General features: G+C 43.9%; 1 protein-coding gene and 1 long non-coding RNA gene across 4 annotated transcripts in view; one reads left to right on the top strand and one right to left on the bottom strand.

Moving 5' to 3' along the window:
• Positions 1-7,012, bottom strand: part of RASL10B (RAS like family 10 member B) — a 654,925-nt gene extending 647,913 nt beyond the window's left edge. For all 3 annotated transcript variants that reach the window (XM_069614917.1, XM_069614920.1, XM_069614919.1), the window contains exon 1: positions 6,910-7,012. The gene's annotated coding sequence lies outside the window, so the exon portion shown is untranslated. The remainder of the gene's footprint in view (positions 1-6,909) is intronic.
• A 32-nt stretch (positions 7,013-7,044) lies between these two features.
• Positions 7,045-18,349, top strand: LOC138488141 (uncharacterized). Its single transcript, XR_011274593.1, has 5 exons — positions 7,045-7,175; positions 7,627-7,829; positions 9,491-9,589; positions 15,912-16,073; positions 16,576-18,349. It is a non-coding gene; the product is annotated as an uncharacterized lncRNA (long non-coding RNA).
• Positions 18,350-18,769: the final 420 nt, after the last annotated feature.

The following is an 18,769-nucleotide window of genomic DNA, read 5'->3' as shown; positions in this document are numbered from 1 at the left end:
GCATTCAACCGGGTCGAATGGCCATTCCTCTTCTATACCATGGAGATTATAGGATTTGGTTCTCAATTCCTTTCAATAGTAAGAGCTAACTACCAAACTCCCTCCTTGCACCTGGCAATCAACTGGCGACTTTCCCAGAGGATCAGGGTCTCACAAGGCACTAAGCAGGGTTGCCCGCTCTTATACGCCATCCACCAGGAGATGCTCTTTGCCAGCATTAGGGCCTTCCAAGATATTAGGGGGATTCCTTTTGTGGGTGAGGAGGATAGAGTCGCAGCGTTTGATCACAGAACCTGAAACCTAATTTCCAGGGATCTGGCAGGGACGATTTCTCTTTGTGGAGGTGGCCGGTTAAAAATAAAATGCCCACAAGTTAGAGTTAATAAACGTGACCGCCCCCTCAGAAAAGGTTCAGGAATTGCAGGGTATAGTACCCTACAGATGAGCAGAAACCAGCATTAGATATTTGGGGGTGAAGATTACTGGTTGTCTGGGTGCTCTTTACTGTTCTACCTACCTGCTGTTTAGCGAGAAAACTGCACCGGCTGCTGGCGGAATGGATGTTCTTATCAACATCATGGATGGGGAGGATAAATGCCCTCAAAATGGTGATTTTGCCAAAGATCCTGTGCTATATTTCACAGCCCTGCCAGTGGGGGTTCCCCAAGTTTTCTTCACGACCCTTCAAAAACATGTGTGGTCATTTAGTTGGAACCGCCAGAGACCAAGGGTAGCTATGCAGATGCTAATGTCTACCAGAAGCAAAGGAGGGCCGAGTGTGCCAAACATCTGCCTCCATTTCCTTGCAGCTCAAATCACGAGTGATAAGGGATTGGTTCAGGGCGATCGCGGGACGGTCTGGTGTCGAATGGACAAAGCAGCAGTGGGCTTGCCACTGGACAAGGTGTTGTGGCGGCCCAGGAGGGATAGAACTACAAATATGTACCGTAGCAGGATAGGGGCACTAGTGGGGGGCTCATGGGATGAGCTGGTGCGGAGGGTGAACTTGACCACCTTCCCCTCCCCACTGACATTGTTGTTTAGGAATCACCAGTTCATACCATGTATGAAAAGGTGTGCCTTCAATGGGTGGGAGGCGGCAGGCTGCTGCAAACTACATGGCATGTTCTCTGGTCAGGACATTAAATCCTTTGCACAGTGCAAGCAGGACTTCAGGCTAGATGAGGGGGGAGAGGTATCACTGCTCTCAACTGAGGCACTGGATTACGAACCCAAAGGTCAGGTCAGCGCCCACCAGGGATCTCACGCCTTTTGAACGGTTCCTAACGATGGACACGGGGACAGGCATTTGGTAGGAGCGTTATATGGGATTATAGCAGAAGGGGCAAGGAGCCAATCATGGTGCTATATGGGAGTAGTGGTAAACTGCAGTGGGGCAGCATCTGGAGAGGGGACTTTGGACTCAGTTATGGACAGATATCCCAAAGCTCACGCAAGCTGTCCAGATTCACGAGATGTTGGTTAAGATAATTGTCCAATGGCCTCTGACCCAAGAAAAACGACAAATTCTACCCAACTACGTCAGCGCTCTGCTTGAGGGGATATGGGAAACTGGGATTGTGGGAGCATATCTGGTGGGAATGCCCAGTCCTACAGCCTTATTGGGACATGATCCATGCAGCAATGAATACTATTTTTGGGAGTCAAATGCCGGACATCATAGGGATGGCCATCCTGGGAATAGGCGGGGTTCTGGAAAATCTACCCTCAAAAGCTCAAAGAAAGACACACAATCCTGACAGCGGCAGCAATGCTTGTAGTGGCACACAAATGGAAACAAAAAGCTGCCCCCACAGAACACTAATGTGTTAGTAAAATCTGGACCTTTGTGACACTGGAGTGGGTGGCCTATTTGATTCAAGGGGAACACTAAAAGGTTTCTCTCAGACTGGGACATTTTCCTGCATCACCTGCAGCGGGACTCGCTGGCCGCATGGTGCCCGAGGAAAATGAGATTGCTGGGGCTGGTGAGAGTACTCGCTCCACTTTGGGAGGACGTGTTTCATGTGGAGACCAGGACTATGGGAGGGCGGGTTCTCAAATGGTGCAGGGGCCCGTACAACGGCTGGCGAGAGAGCTGGCCACTCACAGAAACTTGGGACCGGGAGCCATCTACAGAGTTTATGGACTCAGGGGGGGAGTGGCAGGACTGGGTGGATTGTTGGGTTACACATGTACTTACTGTTGAAAATGGCAATAAAATAAAACAACATGTTTTAAAGTGCATAGTTACTGTGCTGCCCTCACCAGTCAAAATCAGCTCCCTGGCCCATCACAAACACACCCACATACCCATTCTTTGACTCAACAGTCACTCGCTTATTCACACACAGAATTCACTCACTCATTGCACGAGAGGATCAAAGGTGACCTTCCCATACATTTTATATCCCCGTAAACCTGTTCCAAAAAGGCAGAAGGAAATGTTTTTCCCCCCCTTTGCTTTGAAAAGTGCACCTCGTTTGAAAATAGGGATTTACTTGAAAATGCCCAGAACCCCCTTTCCACCCTCTGCTTTCCGCGGTTGTGCATTTGGGGGGAAAAGAGCACCTCAACTATGATGCACACATTACAATGTCCTTTGTGCACGGTTCACCAGCTTTTTGGCGGTGCAAGTGAAGTGAATGAGCATCCCATCAGTTACACCAAACGTGTTTTGAAAATCGTGGTACGATGGTTTATCCCTACTGATCACTTCTTTACGCTGTGTGTTCATTTCAGAGGTTGCATTCGAGGTGTCAGAGCGGAATTAGGAATGGGAAAGGACACACGAGAAGGAATGCGTGGGTTTTTTACTGTTGCTGCAGTCATTAACCCCAGATTTAACCCCAGATTTGCTCATGAGCAGGTATTGTGTTACATACCATTAGCTCCAGAGCCGGTGCTGTGACTGGAATCGTTAGCCCCAGAGTATGTACTGTGCATGCCATCATTCGGGTATTCTGTCATATGTAACGGATTAGCAGGTACTGTATCAAACGTAATTCGTTCCAGGGCAGGTACTGTGGCTGGAATCGGAATCCCAGATCCGGTACTGTGTCTGTAATTATTTGCCCCAGGGCAGGTATTGTCAGATGTAGCTCATGAGCAGGTACGTACTGTATCGAATGTTATTAGCTCCAGAGCAGGTATTGTGTCTGCACTCATTTGCTCCAGCCATAGGATGTGATGGGACTTTACCATTGGCGCTAAAGAAGGTGGTGTCTGCTGATATTCATCGGGTGTTTTCTGTATCTGCAGCCATTAGACCTGGAACAGACACTGTGCCTGCCGTCATTATCCACAAAAGGCTCATTAGACCCAGAGAAAAGTACTGGATCTGCAACCATAGCCCTGGCTAATCATTACATTCAGAGTAGGCACTGAACTGCAGACAGTACACTTCTGCAATCATTAGCCAGCACAGATATATGTGTGTGTGTGTGTGTGTGGGGGGGGGGGTACACGTACACACACACAAGTTATGGTGGGTTTAAAAAGGTTTGGAAAAAAACCTCACCTGAACTGTGAAAATAGGAAAATCACACATTACACAACGCCACCTAGTAGCCATCAAGTTCACCTCCAGTTCTCAGCCACAACAGCAGGTTTGCATTTGAGCCAATTTGCATAGCCACAATGCCTTGCTGTTGTGGCTCAGAAGTGTAGGTGAACTTCCAGCAATGGCTACTAAGTGGCATTGTGGAATGTGTGACTTAGCTCAATGGATATATATGTCACACCAGACCACGGTCTATGTAGTAGATGCACAGCAGTTACTGCGTCTGCGAGCATTCAAGAGCCTGAACTGTACCGTGAATGAGCTTCGGAGCAGCTACTGTGTCTAGGCTGCCCTGTGTAATTTCAAAACCAGATGTTTAGAAAGTCGCGTACAGGACAATTGTTTTGACCCGGCCCAGAGCTAAATAGCTCAGGAGGAGGGTGCAGGAAGAGGCCCACCCGGCTGGCAGCTCTCTGTTGACTTGTAGATTACTGTGATGCGCTCGTAATATGCAAACAAAGGGATGCAAATTCCAAACGCAGCATGTGAGATGCTCTGAAGTCACACACCCTGTGCCCCTCATTCTTTGTGTTGACAACCTTTGAAGTATAAATGATTGCTCATTTAACAAGCCATTGTTTTTACACAGTTTGCGCTTATCATTTCAGTGTTAAGAATGGAACATGGGGCATTTCTATTCAGGAGGACAGAACAAGTATGTTAGCTGACCAAACCTATGCATTCTGCAGAGAAAATTAACTTGCCACACAGAAAAAGTTGTTAAACTATTTTCTTAATTTTCATGTCTCTTTAGCTGACACACCAACACTTTTTTTGTATATTACTTTTTAGTTACATATGGCAAATCCCCAGGAAGGTTAAGTGCTGCTTCAACAGTTTAATGGCTGCTTTGGGATATGGACTAAATGCACCCGCTCTGCATCAAAGGTCTTTTAATTTTTTAAGTAAGCCAACCACTGACTAGTGCGCACACCAGATGGCACCTCAATGTGACTGGGTACCTTAATTTGTAAAGCAGGGTACATTATGTGTCAGCATGCAGACAGTAGTCCATGGCAAATGAATGCAAAGCTGTGTGCAGCAATGGTCTGTGCGCTGCACATGTCACCACCCTGTTGGTAAATGGCATCTATGTGGTGCTCCCATATGTAAAAGCACATATGCCCGGAACGTTTTGTGTATGTGGCTCTGCTGAGTATACCATACTGTGCCCACACTTAAACACATAAAGCAATCAAACAAGTTGCCTCAAATTGTACATCCACTAGGCCAAACACCCTTTCTACACTGCCACACCATGATTTTCACTAGCTGCAGTAAGCACTAATAAGAGATGCTAATGCCAGCTCTGTTAGATAAAGCATATTTTTTTGCAGAAAAAACCAACAAGGCCTGCGTAATGATTAGGATGTAGTAGCTGAGGAACTGTTGATCTTTACAATGCATTAGAAGCTGGTTTTGTTTAAAACGCTTCATCAGCTTATTACTGGTCAAGCTAAAGTTTGTAAGAGGTACAATCCTTTCAGTATATCCTTTTTGTGCATTGTTTATTGGGTGTCTCTTGTAGGGTATCCTTTCCCGTCTATAGATATAATTCCCTAAAGATGTTTCTGTATTGGCAGTTTGGCACGCTAACACTGAGACCCAGCCCTTCTTCATCTAAAATTCACCAGAAACAAGTAGCAAAAGAGTCTTTGTACCGCATTTGAGTGGCTGATGCTCCTGCAATGTTATACTCACATCCAAAAATGTAAGCTGTTCGAATAAGTATGTGTGGTTCATGGTTACAAACATTTTAATGTTAGGGTGAGTGTTGTGGACCGTGATGTAAGCACCAACCCATGCGTCTGTTATGAATTTAGAGATTCACACGTACCATCCTTGTATCACTCACTTGTTTATCAAATAGAGAGATCTCTGATCACTGATTAATTCCTGAAATGCTCTGTGATTTAATGCAAAGCATACAGGAACCCTCGTTGGTGCCATTTGTTCCCTTTTCCACTCTCAAAGAGGTATTTAGAAAGAGTGCAATAAGAGTGTACCAGACTGTCTATCTTGGAATAATAACCTTCTATCAGAAAATAATTCATATGGTTAGTCTAGTATTGCCCTTTGTGAAATACAATTGAGGTGGTAGGAACAGAACACCTGCAACACAGGGCCAGTGGGCCCTCAGACCCGGGCAGGCTGCTCACACTAAAAAGTGTGCCAGTATGAACAGTTTCAAACTGCATTCAGTCAAGGCCTTTCCTAAGAGAAGATGACAGAAAAAACATTTACTTGAGCAGCAACAGCTATGTTTTCACATTAGATTCAGTGGTCGAAGTGTATAAAAAATACAAGTAGTGGAACGATGTTACTTTGCCTTGCCCCCTTTTATGCCCCACCCCTTTTTCTGCTCCCTTCAGTCACCCGCCACCCCCTCAATTCAAACCTCCTACCTGGGTTCTTCCTTCCCTTCCCTCCACCCCAAAAAGCTGTGATTTACAAAAGTTCTCACAAGACTAAATAAAATGCAGTGAAAGAATATACATTTGAATGACCACCATAAAGTCATTGCCCCCTCAGCATGCAGCTTTATGTAGCCTCCCCTTGCCCCATCATTCACAACTCTTAAAGGTCATGTACCACTGATAAGCCCCTCTCATTGCCTGCAAACACCTCTGTGCCTACACAAGCACCTTGTGCCTACAATTGTCAGATTACTGTTTGACTGCATGGGAAAAGGCTTCATCTACAAGCAGTCCATTTAAATAAACAACCCTTAGCCAGAATTTGCGAGATAGCACACAGGATTGTGAACGCAGAGCACAGGTTAAAATCCCCAGCAGGGGTACTGTTATTTTCTTTTTTTTAAAGTGGTCTTGCCTACTGTCCTGGAACGGTAATCCAGGTAACAAAGGAAGGGAACTATGTCTGGTTTCCCTGAGAAGTAAGGGAATGTCGTGCCCTTTAGTTCCCTGCCACTTTGACCTCCGATTATATTTTTTTCGTAAAGTACTTGAATTACAATGCAATTAAATCAGCTTCATTTATATAGCAATTATTTATAGCTAGATAGTGGTTTTGTCGCACGACACAGAGGTGTAGTTTGGGAGTGATGTGTGCCAGTCGGTGGAGGGCGCATTCTAATGTTTCGCCCTTGGCACCAAGTTGGCTAGAAACTGTCCTGGGCACGTACTTAAAATTTTAATTACAACATTTGATAAACACAATGCAACGAATTACAGCTTCAGCCTCTTACTTAAACGTGCATTTCCAGAGGTTGAAAAGGGGCTCCTCTTACCAATACAACAACAAAGGGATGAGAACGATCTAAATTAATGGATGCTAAAAGATATGCATACACAATTAAACACAAGAGCTGGATCGCGTGCACTCACCTGATGCTGTCTGGAAATTGAAAAGCAGCGAACCTATGTTGCTTTCATTATCAATTGAAACACACATTTAAAGTCCCTATGCGGTCCGATAGCATTGTTTGTTTAAAGGTTTGCCGATACTTGCTAAAACGCCTTTAAGGGTTCATGATGTATTTCACGTATTTCTGAAATGCCGTTAAGTCGTCGTGATGTTTTTACGTAAGACGTGACGTCTACGTGCTTAGAAAGAGAATCATGGAGGAATGAGTACTCAATGCCGTACACGGGTAGGTATTTATTTTGTGATTTTTATTTATAAGACGCTTAGTGTTTCGAAGCGCCAGGTATATGTAGGTGCCGGTGGGTTGGCTTTTTCCCGTTTTGATTTTAGCAACAGTCTTTGTGTGTCTTCTTGGCTTGTAAGTAGTAGTCCCATCCCCGTCCCCCAAACAGAAGGGATTTATGGCCGGGCAGGGAACACCCAAGGGAATTTCAAGGCAGTTATGTTTTTTGCAAAGTGTAAACGTAGTTGCATGTTTTTCATCTCCAAGTGGCAGTGGCCTTTAGCTGTATTCACAGGCTTTCTATAAAACTGTACAGTGTATATACCCCGTGTTTCTTCACCCTTGTCGCGCAACATGGCTTTCACTGAAGAGCAATGAACTCGCCCAGTTGGAAATAAGTCCCATGTCAATCCCATTGTTACAACAACAGCATGCTTGCTTGCTTCTTTTTCAGCACTGCAGCACAGGGTTAATCGGGCTTGGATGCCTCCGGGGCTGCCGAGCCCTCCTGCGCTAGGGGTGATACCTATGACTGTTACCGGAGCGGGGAACGAGTGCTGGGTTACTGGATGGAGAGGAGCGGCCTCGATGGCAGGGGGCGGGAGCGCTAAGGCATGAAGTTCTTTGCCATGATTTCTGTATTACTGCAGTTAAGAGGTGAGTGGTTCTGATTTGAACCTTGCAGGGAGATGTACCTAACTTCAACGCGTGCTGCCAGTCAGTACCAGCCAGAGTCTGCACCACAAGATGTATTTGCCCCCCCAACCCCTTCTCTCCCCATTTCTTCCGCTATCCGCCTGTATATGACAGCGTTCCTTCATTTCTCTGTGCTGTCTCACTGACTGGATGCCTGCATGTTCATGTATACTATTCTAGTATACAGAGAAAATGTAGACGCCTACGCAGCCTTGCCAACAAGATAACAATGGAGTATTTCACTTTTAAACTAGCCATACTGTAGGCAGAGGTATTCAATATGGGGGGTGGCACATCTTTGTTGTTCAAGTGTGATTTTACACGTGTGTGTGTGTGTGTATATGTGTATATATATGTATATATAATGTGTGTGTGTGTTTTCTTTTCCAGAGCACCACATCAGTACTCTATCTTTTGTTTGCCCCTTGCTTTGTGTTTTATCAGATCTACGTGAAATCACCAAATCCAAAAGTCAGTCCCAAAAGTCTGTTTTTTTTTTAAATTTATTTTTTAATTTCCCGTGTGTGTGTGTGTGTGTATATCGGAAAAAATAGGGCGCAGACTTTTGGGCTTATGACTTTTTGCCCTCTGTAATTTCGTACAATACCGTTTTATCACGTTATATTTATAAAGATGTTATGTTTGTTATACTGGTTAATTACAAATAAATGTTTCTGTTGTGTTGACAGTTATTAGGAAATTAAACTGGGTTCATGGATGCCAACTATTGATTTTCACTACAGAGGCAGAAATACCACAACCTGTTGCCCAACCCATACCCTGGCCAAACACATTTTATAGCACTTCCTTTTTTATAAGTAATTGCAAAAAGTAAATTTGATTAACAAGTTTTGCATATGTAACATCTCAGCAGCGGTCTGTCAACCTGCTGAGCTACCCTGGTACACATCTACTATAGAGCGAATCTATGCATCCCTTGCTGTACTAAAAATGACTGCGTTAACAACAGTACTTTTGGTTTACCGCTGCCATAGAAGTGATTTAAAGTGGAATTCATCTACATCTTCCTTCTGTGGGTGCCAGGCCTTTGCCTGCATGGGACACCATATGTTGCAGATAAGCCAGGGGCCCTCGTGTCTGGCCCGGCAGCCGCAGCAGAGTCTGCTGCTACTTCAGCACTGTCACCGAACTGCAGTAAAAGCTAAATGGCTATTACTCAATGTTTCTGAAAGTTAGCTTGGTGGGTTAAGCACTACCGTCTCCGATTTTTATGCAGGTACATAAATAAATGATTGGAATGCCAGTATGCTTTTATGTAAGGTACATAGATAAATGATTGGAATGCCAGTATGCTGGACTTCTCAACTATTCTATGCAGGGAATAGAAAGGGTACAATAAACAAGCTGATGCTCTTTCTCTCGGTCTCTATCATTTTTTGGCTCCGTGAACGAGTAGGAGTCATGTTTTCAAGTATGTGCTATGACTGCTCTATGTTCTCTCTGCCATCTGGGGTGGACTGGCCTAGAGGGAACTTTGGAGATTTCCTGGTAGGACTCTGCACCCTAGGTCCCTCTTGTGTGAGGGGGAGGATGAGTGTAGTGTGCAAATATTGTTAAGGGTATGTCTAAAATATTTTTTAATTTTACTTTTTCAATTGCAGGAACACAAATTAGTGGCTCTATCATCCCATTTAGGACAGCAAAGTCCCCAGCAGAGTGGCATAATCTAAATCTTAAATCTGTAGTAGGGCTTGCTGGAGGTAAGGATGCATTTTCTAAAAACTGTTTTGTTGTGGGTGTAGGTGGAGTAGTTTTAAAGGTCGTTGGGAGTCTCAATCGGGGGATTTCAAACTTATTTTTTGAGGCTGTTCCTTTCTCATGCCCAGTTTGGGGCGGTACTGAAAGTTCACGTCTCATGTGGGAGTTGCGTTTACAGAGCACTGTGTACTCTCTCCTGGCTTCCCAGCGTTGGGTCCTGCTTACTAGCTGATGCCTAGCACCCAAGTGCTGGTTTTAGCTCCTGCTCGTCTAATTTTAATTTTGAAGTCTCAGGTAGACCAATATATCCTTGACTAACTGTTGTTTTCATTGCATCAGCATCGCTCCAAGCGTCGGTCGGTCTATCAACCTAACCACCTTTGTCCCAGCAAGAAAAATCCAGTGAAGCACTTTACCCAGTCACGCAGCCAAGTAAGGACTTCTTGAGTAGAAGTGCTGAAGGTTTATATCAGCCCCGAGCAATGCGCATCCAGGTGTGGTTTTTGCGCCAAACTGAGGCCTAGCCAAGGAGCACACAAACTGAACAAGGAATCTTGTGAAACTTGCATCGATGTGGTGTTTTGAAAAATCTTTTTGATCCAACCAGTGTTAATGACCCATTTTCCAAGGGGCTTTTTTTTCTCTCACAAGCTTTCCACAAGGTTAATTTGAAATCTTTGCATGTGGTGTTGGCATTATTATTTTAGGCAGTTAAGTTTTGCGTGATATAGAGTTTGCAATGTTTTCACAGATTCAGGATCGTTGGTACTAAGGTCTTCTCAATCAAACTGTCATACTTGTGAAACCCCTACCGCGCACAAGTTTGGATGACAGGCTCTGAGCCTCCTAGCGGAGTCATTGCAGGAGGCAGACGTGAGTTTGTGTGTGTCTGTCTCTAGGTATGTGTGTGGAGGATGCGTGTGTTGATGTGGGAAGGGGGAAGTGTGTTGGTTCGGGAGGGTTAAATACCTCCTCTTTCAACCTCTCCTCCCCCAACGAGTGAATGAGGGGGAGTGGAAGGAGGGGGGGCAGTATGTGATATTACCGAATTTTAAAACCAATACAAAAACCGGTGAAAAGAAACAGTCTTTGTGTTCCGGCTTTAAAATGCGGGAATATCACATAGAACCGGATTGTTTCCTAGTGCCCAAAGATTGTAGAATCTCAAACGAAAAGCAGGAGAGGTGGACACAGACGAAAGAAGTGCAAAAACACAGAAATATGTCTCTTATTTGGTCTTTGGGTTCATATGGATCGTATTTGCAGGAGAAGTGAAGCCGCAGTGTGTAGTTTGTGGCACTACATTAGCAAATGAAATTAAGGGAGCATTGCGAAACAAAGTATGCTTGTAACGCAGCTGCAAGGCATAAAAAGCAAAAAGACACATTTAAAAATGTGTCCTTATTACCTGCAAATGTTTAGTACACAATGTGGTAAACTTCCAATCTGGGCAAAAACTAAAAGCCTTTTACAGATGCTGAAAAAGTGGTTCTGCCAGTCTTGCTGCCAACCAGGTAATGCTTATTGACAGTGCAGTAGAGAAATGCAAAAGTATCCCTATGGCTGACACCACAATTTTTCCGCCACGTCACTAACCTGGCCTCATATGAGTACAGAATTGATATCTCGCTTGAAACGGTCAGTTTGCCCTAAAGTTGGATGAGGCCACTAACATTTCAAAAGAATCTTATTTGATTGCTTATGTGAGGTACTGCCATTGAAAAGAAATATTGGAGGATTTATTTTATAAACCAATTCAGAGCAGAGCAACTGCATCTGAAGTCTTTGACATTGACAACTTCTTAAATTCCCACTGCCTAAAGTGCGAGGCTTGTGATGGTGCTCCTTCAATGTGTGGTGCTAGAACTGAGTTAAAAGCTTAGTGTTGGCAGTATCTCCACATATATTGTGGACACACTACATGATACACCGGGAAGCTTTGTGCGAAATATGGGGAATGAACTCTGAGGTGCGGACTTCTGTTGTAAAGATTCTACATTTTATTAAGATGCACCCCACAAGCATCCGTTTGCCACAATATGTGCAGAAGTGGGAGCTGGAGATGATGCTTTGTTTCACACAGAGGTCCGGTGGCACTCCAGGGGAAGGTTCAGAATTCTGGAACAAAGTGAGACACTTTCTCCTGGGTTGGGACCAGATAAAAGAAGAGCCTGTGATTCACGTTGGCTTGTAGGGTTAGCTTAACTTGGCGATGTCTTTGAAAATCTAAATTTTCTAAACTGCTCCCTGCAAGGCGCAGAAACCACATCATTTGCTATGAACGCAAACATATCTACATGCAAGAAGAAGCTGGAGCTTTGGCGGAGGAGGGTTGGCGTCTGCATTACCGATGTGTTTCCATTGTTAGCAGATGCTCTTGAGGAGACGTTATGATCTTTAACGTGTTGGCTGAACTAATAGGAAACCATCTCAGAACCAGTCTCAAAGTACTTTCCAGAGGACAATTGTAACGTCAATGACTGGGTGGTCCTGACTTTCCTAGCAGATGTAGGGGCCACCTCCCAATACACCTCAGGAGGAACTAATGGAGAAATTAAAAAAAATGGCTTTAGGTAGATTTTGGCAAACTGTGCCTGCAGAGTTTCAACTTTATCCAAATGTGCAGTCCATCTACTGTTACCTTTCTGCACTTCGTACATTAGTGAGAATGGATTCTCAGCAATTGCAGCCCTAAAGTCTAAATATCAGTGGAAGAAAACCTGCGGTTCGCAATAGTGACAGGCTGGCTGTTGAAGCGAGAGGCCCATCCTTCACAACCAGTTCTCCAATATGCCACTGTCCAACGTGCAAGTGACTGCATTGATAGTAATCTCAAAGATGTTGTACTTAATTACATCAGTTGCATGTTAAACGTTATTGTAGGACAGCAATATTGTCTGTTTTGTGGGAAATAAATATCCAACACTATTTTAAGTCAAGTCCTCTGTATTGTAGCAAAATATTCAGAATACTGTGTTTGCAAATGTTTGTCCTCTAATTTGAGTTATTGCAAGCAATGATTTTGAGTATTTAGTGAGGCCTCCATTGGGGCACTATTCTACACCAACGCGCGATAACCGATACACGTTTTTGCAGTCCATGTGGATAGGGGTGCCCAAGCCAGGCACATTTTTCTTGGGGGTTAGGGGGATCTGGATCAAATAAGTTTGAAGACCACTGAGTGGCTAAGTTATCAATATTTTTAAAGGTGTAAAACTTTGTTATCATTGTTATGTTCATATATTTTGATTGCTAGTTTGAAAGAGCTTTTTCGACCCTCCCCGGTCCCTAGGTGACGGTGCACGTGCCGGCATGAATGGCGGAAGCTTGATGTACTAAACAAATCTTTGCAAAATCCCTGGTTGCTTTTTTACTTTTTGAAGTGTTCCATCATCCATGGGCTTGCAGTGCTCTTGTGTGCGATGTTGCTATGTTTACGGTACGTGCATATACAACTCATATACATGACGGCACCTTCAGTGAGTACGAGCAAATCGTTCCAGTGCTTTACTGTGAAGGAAAATCACACAGGACCAGCAATACTCAAGATTTGACTTGGTCGCCTGCTTAACAACATTGCAGTGTCGCGTAGTCCCTGTGAGAATGTGTCTCTTGTGTATATAAAGGGCACAGTGGCGTAATGCTTGTAATTTTCAATAAGTTGCCCAGGCAGCTGCATGCTGGGGCACGGATGCCCGCTGGCATTGATTTCCCTTGTCTGAGGATTGTTGATGTGGGAAGCGTGTGCGACCTTCGCAGCCTCTTCAATATTGCTTCATTCTGAATCAGGGTGCCAAGAGGCACTGTTTTGTTTGACTGGCATGAAGGCTGGCTAAGTTGTGTGGCAAACTGTTTGAGCTGCTGTCTGGTATGGCATGTGCTACACACACTGTCAGGTGCAGTCTCGGGCCACGGATGGTTGAAATACCCTCATGAATGCGCTGTTTGATTACTGCCTTCCTGCTACTGGTGGCACAGGGCCCTTTTGGCTTTACTCTGCAAAAGCTCCAAATTAGGTTTGGTGGTGTGTTTCTGCGCACAGAGAATGGTTGCAGACATTACCCATCCAAGCTCATTAAGAAGGGAGAAAAAAAGGCTTCTCTAACGAACAGTGGACGGATACACCCATCTTTTTATTTCTTTTAACGCTTCTTGTGGCCTGTTCATTGTTTCACTGGAGTCATTGAACACCAAACAATTTAAAAAAAAAAAAAAGTAAAAATGCAGAACCCCGCCATCTAAATGGCATCAATTAATTGTCCAGCAACTGAACGAGATTTGCATTGAGTCTTGACTGTCTTCCCCCACCCACCCATTCTCCCCCCTCCCCTGTTCAAGCTGGGGAAGATTGTTTACAGTATATGCATCAGTGTGAGATTTGTGAAATGTGTACAGGATAGGTACTCTGTAGTTCTAGGTCAAAGTACCCCAAAAGAGGTTCTGTAAAGCTGCCCCCCCATAAAAGCACTGTCTGGCATTCAAAGACTGTACTTTTGTATTGTAATGCTTATGAATATAATTTTCTCAATGCTCAAGTTACGGATGCTATACCCGTGAGGCAGGGCTGTTGTATTGCTTTTATGCCATTTATTTTAAAGAACATGTTTACCCCAGTTCACAGGGTGAAGTTGTGCCAGGTTTGGGTGCGGGGCAGTGTTCTAATTCCCTCCATGACTCATGATTTCCTCTAGCTACCTTTAGTTTATGCTCAACACTTCGGGGAAATCGCTACATGATTTAATAAATAGTAAGTTTCAGGGACTCTAGATTAATGCATGTTCTAGCTATACTTCTGTCCCATTCTGTATATGTTGATAAGGATCCCGAAGAGTTTTTAATTGCCCCTTCAATGCAGTTTGTTTTTTCCAACCATTGCACTTCAGCAATTAGTTTGCCTGTAAACTTTAACTTATTTATTGAATGATTGCCATGGCTAGTTGTGGATCACTAGGTCATTCTTTTGAAAATATCTTTTTTGAACATTGTTTATGATCTGGGGTGAATGGTTTTTATGATTTTATTTTTGTCGCTAATGCTGGGAACCAGTTCATTCTTATTAAATTGTGTGGAGCTTGGAGCTATTTTCTTTTTCTGGATTTTTCACCAGCCGTGTGTCAGAGGACTGGCGTTATAGTTTTCCGACCTGGGTGTAAAAGGAGTGCTATTAATTGCTTTTCTATTTGAAAGTCAGAGGCCACTTTATTCCCTTAAGGCAATGGTCTTCAGACCTTATGCTGAGCCTCCCACCCCGAGTAAAAATATAGTTTCTGTCCCCATGCTTAGAATTTCTATTTAATGCTTATGTTTCCTAACGGTCACCATAATCCTATTTTAAGGAGCTATGGGCCCCCTCAGTTTAAGACCACTGCCTTAGGGCATCCTAGCTGTTCAGCATACAGAGGCCCCCTTTTCGTGGACAGGGCGATTCCTTCGCTAGTTCCACACCTGATCGCTTTCAAGCCGTCGCCAAATAGGGGAATAAATGCACCTACTGGCTGCTCCAATGTGGCTTTAACGCTGTTGCTGTTTCAATGCCCCCACAATGTTCACATGGATGGGTCCATGCCTTCCTCAAATAGGTGCACCTGACCCTCAGTAATAAGCTATCTACGTGTATCAGCCTAGGGCGCATGTGTGAGAAACCAGGCCTCTGTAAAATGTACCCATGGTGTGATTACATTTTTTGCAGGATTTTTCCACTGCTCATGAGCGCTGTACTATTTCAGCTGTAGATCATAATTCATAGCACAGTAGCAATGCTTATTGCGGGCTTCTGACCCGTCGGAGTATAGTGCCTGGCTCATAATAGCAAAGGCCTGCCTGTTAAGGTCCAATATTTACGTTTTGTTCCCTTCCCCCACCAGTAAAGATCACTTTGGTCATGGGTTCTGTCCCTGCATATCTTTTTATTATCGGCCCCTGTCATTTCCTGTACATGTTGCTGTCAGTAAGCTGGGACTCTCTAATGTTGATATTTACATTTAAGAAACTGGTGCTTGTCTTTTAAAGGAGACACACACAATTATTCTGCAGCATTTTAGGTACAAAAGCTTTGCAGTTAAGAACATAGTGCCTCTCCAGAACACCCAACTCTACTTTTATTAGCGAACAGATGCAACTATTTGCCACCATGGAAGAAATTCTTGGAGGACGTTAGCGAGCACCAAGAGACAAGAGATGCTCACGCATAGGGAGACTGCTTGCGCATAGGGAGACTCTGCTTGCGCATCCATAGCCAGCCCACTGTAAATTAATGGTTTTGTGTACAGATAAGTTTCACAGATATTTGGCGCATACTAAATGTACTTTTCTTCTTCTTTTTAGGCAATAATTCAAATCATGGCACTTGTAATGTGATTTTCTTTTGATTCCGACAATTCTCTTGAGCCTTTGGCAATTCCTGGTGAAGTTAATTGTCAATGACTGTTAGAGGGCCTTGATGAAGGAATACAAAGGGATTTCAAAGCAGTAGTGCCAAGTCAGCAGGTAAGCAATGGCAATTTGTTTTTTTTGTCCATCTATTGGATGTTTAGGGGTGGAGGGTACATCTGAAGTCCCTACGGGGAGGCATTCCCTCCCCCCCCCACCACATTTAGATGAGCACTGCACAATGCTCACCACTCTTTTACAGCATCTCTTTCCTCTAGAGTAACTCTAAAGTATAGCTGGGTCTGCATGATTTCTCTTATGTTTTGGGAATTTGTAGAGCGCCTTTTACCATTGGTATGATCTCAAAGCGCTTTTGGTTAAAACACCCTCTGGGATTGTAGTCCAGGTCAGAGTATGTGTGCAGCTAGACTAAGATGTAGGTAGCTGCATGGGGAGGAAGAGAAAGTGCCAGGGAGCACAAGAATAATTAAAAATGTAACCAAGGGAACCGATAGGATTGCGCTTAAGGGAAGTCACTTACCCCATTGTACAGCTCAAAACGTCTGTTGTATTGATATTCACATTTTGAAGTTTTAACTGGCCCTTTTCATACCTGCAGCAAAGAAGCAATGTATTAAGACACCGAAAACATTTGCAAATTAATTAAAACCTATAGTGATGCAGATGGACTAATTCAGGCTTTAACAAGAAAGGCAGAGGAGAAAAAGCAGCTGCTGGTGGAACCTGAGAAGTGCTGAGCGTGAACTACAAGAAGATGTAGTGAAAAAAAACAAAGAAAAGAGAATTCTATTGTAAAAACTGATGGGTGAAAACTGACTATTACCAAACTATGGCTGTTCCGTTATGGTCACAAAAGCTGGCAAATGTAGTCTATTGGCAGGGATGGCTAGAGTTCTTCATTCTGCCTCAGAACCCGCATATGTTACTCCTCCGAGACAATTGAAAGAGACAGCAGAAAATCGGCAGATGTCTCTGTGTAATGTTGCACTTCCCAATGTAGCTGCGCAACAACTGCAGAATATTGGACTTTCAAGTAACAGTCCACTGTCTGCTACAAAAGGTTTGTCGGACAGATATAATTTGACATGCTCAACTCTAGCACCACGTCTTCGCAACAGTGTGTCCTTGTTACAGTATACACACCTGCTCAATAATTCAGATTACGGTCTAAAAACGATGGAATTGGAACATCACCACAACTGAGTTTGGTTGCTTTGTCATGTTTTCTTGGGTGTGGTGAATGGTCGAACTATTGTTAGCTGCTCTGTCATATTGGGTGAAGTGACTCTGCAGTCAGACCTTTTTCACAGATTCTGTTTAGGTCACTCAAAGTGTGTATTTTAGCGCAGTGATTTGTAATTGTGATGCCATGTTAGCAAGAGGAGAGATCCCCCACCCCTTGGAGTAATCCCACACCCATCCTGAAGCTGTCATAGGTCCCCTAACCCCCCCCCGGAGTAATCCCCCACCCATCCTGAAGTAATATAAAATCATCACTGGAAGTAATCAGAACTCATCCTGGCGTCGTTTCTGTGATCATTCTAGAGTCATCTCATTTATATATTTCAGCCTATACACATACTTCAGGATGGTTTCAGGTGATCTTCCTGAACTAGCCATGGATGACTCTAGGGTGGATTCACCGGATGACTCCAGAATGATTCCAGGAAGAGCCTCCTTTTTGACTTGGGATAGCCTCCACATGTAATTTTGAAAAACGCCAGTAATAACCATGTTTTCTTGCTCACAACAACCCTCGTTACCAGATGGCCCCATGCCGTGTTTCACATCTTTCTACAGTCTTATGGACCACATCACTTTGCAGGCTAGGACTTGCAGGCCCATATGTATAATGGCGTAAGGAAAAGTAGTACACAAAGGATGGATGTCTACAAATTCTAGCCTGGCCACTTCAATTACATTTTAGACAACCTCTTAAACGTGTTCACCTTCAACTGGCATAAGTGGTTTTCAAGGTGTTCACCCGTATCCCTCAGGCTTTGGGAGGTAGGCAGCCCTTCTCATCTGTCTCGACTTTACGGCAAGGCTTTTCACTTCCCTCTCCGGAGGGCATGGCTGGCGAATCAGACTATTTCTTCCTACATATTTAGTGCATTGGCGGGAAGCTTTTAGCTAATCAGTCAGACGTGTCAATATTGTGTTTGTCAATAGTGTGCTGTGCTTGTAGTGAATTCTAAGTTGAGGGATTTGCATAGACAGGGTACAACATGTCAGAAGAGCAAACTTGTGTGACTACGCAGAATCCAAATTCTTTGCTCTAGGAACGTAGTCTACCAATACTACGGCTCTGTGGTGAAAGTGTATATTGGCAGAGATTGAAAGGTAATCACTGAATACATTATTTGATGAGGCCTCTGTGTTGCACTTGTGTCTGATGAGGCTGTTTGATTGCGATGATGATAAATCTGAGTAAGACAGCATAATCTGGTTGGGTGCGAAGCTTTGGCTCATCCTACCCAGGGTATTGGATATTTGGGATCATAACCATGGAAATGTATAAAAATTAATTGGCATAGTTACGTGACGGGGTGGGTCAGCTCTCAAGGTGCCTCAGGCGAACGGGAATAACATTTTCTCAGTTGCAGATTAAATGTAATGAGTTGATGGATGAATTGACACATTTACAAGCAAGTCCACTTTGATATGATACATTGCAGAATGAATTGGAAGTTAAACACAAACGGGCGCAAGAGTATACAGACCACATTGAGCAATTAAAGACAGAAATAGAACAGGTAAAGGTGGAAAGGACTGGTGCCATAATAGAAATT

Source organism: Ambystoma mexicanum, chromosome 9 (genome assembly GCF_040938575.1).
Source record: "Ambystoma mexicanum isolate Mex_15411 chromosome 9, UKY_AmexF1_1, whole genome shotgun sequence".
Taxonomy (NCBI): Eukaryota; Metazoa; Chordata; class Amphibia; order Caudata; family Ambystomatidae; genus Ambystoma; species Ambystoma mexicanum.
Note: the sequence above shows the minus strand (reverse complement) of the source record. Positions and strands in the feature narration are given on the sequence as shown.